The 2,500-nt window shown below is 57.2% G+C and overlaps 1 pseudogene; it reads left to right on the top strand.

Moving 5' to 3' along the window:
- The window catches only part of LOC129715949 (protein FAM50A-like), a 15,829-nt pseudogene that overhangs the window by 13,202 nt on the left and 127 nt on the right, over positions 1–2,500 (top strand).

Below are 2,500 nucleotides of genomic sequence, written 5' to 3'. Positions count from 1 at the left end.
AGGGCCGAATGGCCTACTCCTGCACCTATTGTCTATTGAATGGCAGTGCAGGCTTGAAGGGCCGAATGGCCTACTCCTGCACCTGTTGTCTATTGAATCCTCCCTTGTTCTCTCCACAGATGAAGAAAGGGAATACTATCCAGCAGTTCCTGCAGAAGGGCCTGGAGATTCTGCGGAAAGACTTCAGTGAACTCAGGTACAGTCTGTGATCCTGTGTGTTGAGTCACGGAGCTGTGAGCTACAGAATCAGGCCCTTCGGCCCATCTGGTCCATGCCCACCAGGTCGGCATTGTCTTGGCAAGTCCCGTTTGGACCATAGACCGCCACAGGGTTCCATCCTGACCACGGGCGCTGTCTGTACAGAGTTTGCACGTTCTCTCCCCGTGACCTGCGTGGATTTTCTCCGGGAGCTCCGGTTTCCTCCCACACTCCCTTCAATGACGTGCAGGTTTGTTGGCTGATTGGCTTCAGTAAAAATTGTAAATAATCCCCTGTGTGTGGTGTGTAGGACAGTGTTAGTCTACGGGGATCGCTGGTCGGCATGGACTCGGTGGGATGAAGGGCCTGTTTCCACGCTGTATCTCTAAACTATGGTGTACGGGGATCGCTGGTCGGCACGGACTCGATGGGCCGAAGGGGGAATCGCTGGTCGGGCTCGGTGTCGGGCAACAGGTGGCCCAGGGTCGGGTCTTTACAGCTGAAGGTTGTGTCTCCACAGGTCGGCAGGGGTGGAACAGCTGATGTACATCAAGGAAGATCTCATCATTCCCCACGTGAGCTTGATGCTGGCCCGTGTAGTGGGCGGGGGGGGGGGGGCTGGTGAAGGGGTGTGAGGGGCTGGGACTTGGGGAGGGGTCCGCTAGGAGAAGGGAAAGCCGGGGTGGTGGGCTGGGTTGGGATGGGATGAGGGGGGGGGGGGGAAGGGGGGGGAGTGGTGTGGGAAGGGGGGCGGGAGGAGCAGGGACCCTGCGTACAACCGCTGGCAGTGTGGTATGTTGCTTCCCCCCCACCCTCACTCTCCCTCCCTCCCTTCCCCCAACAGCATCACACCCTTCTACGACTTCATTGTAACGAAGGCTAGAGGCAAGAGTGGTGAGTAACTGCGCCCTGACCCTTACCCCCTGACCCTTACCCCCCGACTCTGACCCATGACTGGGATTCTGGGATGTCAGGACTGTCTTAGGTTTTGGTCTCCTAAGCTGAGGAAAGACATTCTTGCCATAGAGGGAGTACAGAGAAGGTTCACCAGACTGATTCCTGGGATGTCAGGACTTTCATATGAAGAAAGACTGGATAGACTCGGCTTGTACTCGCTAGAATCTAGAAGATTGAGGGAGGATCTTATAGAAACTTACAAAATTCTTAAGGGGTTGGACAGGCTAGATGCAGGAAGATTGTTCCCGATGTTAGGGAAGTCCAGGACAAGGGTTCACAGCTTAAAGATAAGGGGGAAATCCTTTAAAACCGAGATGAGAAGAACTTTTTTCATACAGAGAGTGGTGAATCTTTGGAACTCTCTGCCACAGAGGGTAGTTGAGGCCACACAGTTCATTGGCTATATTTAAGAGGGAGTTAGATGTGGCCCTTGTGGCTAAAGGGATCAGGGGGTATGGAGAGAAGGCAGATACGGGATACTGAGTTGGATGATCAGCCATGATCCTATTGAATGGTGAATGGTGCAGGCTGGAAGGGCCGAATGGCCTACTCCTGCACCTAATTTCTATGTTTCTCTATAACCTCGATCCTAACCCCCTGGAACTAGACTTTCCCCCCTCACCTTAAAGCTGTGCCCTCTGGGTTGGCGGGGTGGGTGGTGTGGCTGGGTGGGGGTTTAAATGGGAGGGGGGAGGGGGAGATGGGGGTGGATGTTACTGTGGTGACCCCCTCCTCTCACTCTCTCTCTCTCCAGGGGGCCTCTCTTCAGTTTCGACGTGCATGAAGACGTCCGTTTTGCTGAGCGACGCCACTGTGGAGAAAGACGAGGTGGGTGCGCTCTTTCCCCCCCCCCCCCCCCCTCTCGTGTCTTTCCCCTCCATCCCCCCCCCTATATCCTCCCCCCCTTGACCCCCTCCATCCCCCCCCCCCCCATATCCTCCCCCACTTGACCCCCCCTCCATCCATCCCCCCAATTCATCACCCAGTGGGTGGAGGGTAGAGGCTGTGTGGGGTGTAACACTAACTCTGTTGCCCTTTCCAGGGTGGGGGGGGGTGTGGAAGCGGGGGGGGGGGGGGGGGGGGGGGTGGTGGGGGTGGTAGAGGCTGTGGGGGGTGTAGCTAACTCTACACCACCCCCCCCCCCTCTCTGTCTCCACTCAGTCGCATGCGGGGAAGGTGGTGCGAGGAGCTGGTACGAGAAAAACCAACACATCTTCCCTTCCAGTTCCAGCTGGGGAACCGTACTATCCCGAGAAAAATGGGACAAGTATACGGTGAGTGTGGGGGGGGGGTAGGGCGGTGGTGAGGGGGGGGGGGGCTGTGGGAGGGGGGGGCGAGGGGGGGC

This window comes from Leucoraja erinacea, unplaced genomic scaffold (genome assembly GCF_028641065.1).
Source record: "Leucoraja erinacea ecotype New England unplaced genomic scaffold, Leri_hhj_1 Leri_1537S, whole genome shotgun sequence".
NCBI lineage: Eukaryota > Metazoa > Chordata > Chondrichthyes > Rajiformes > Rajidae > Leucoraja > Leucoraja erinaceus.
The sequence above is the reverse complement of the archived record's forward strand: the minus strand, read 5'-3'. Positions and strand labels throughout refer to the sequence as shown.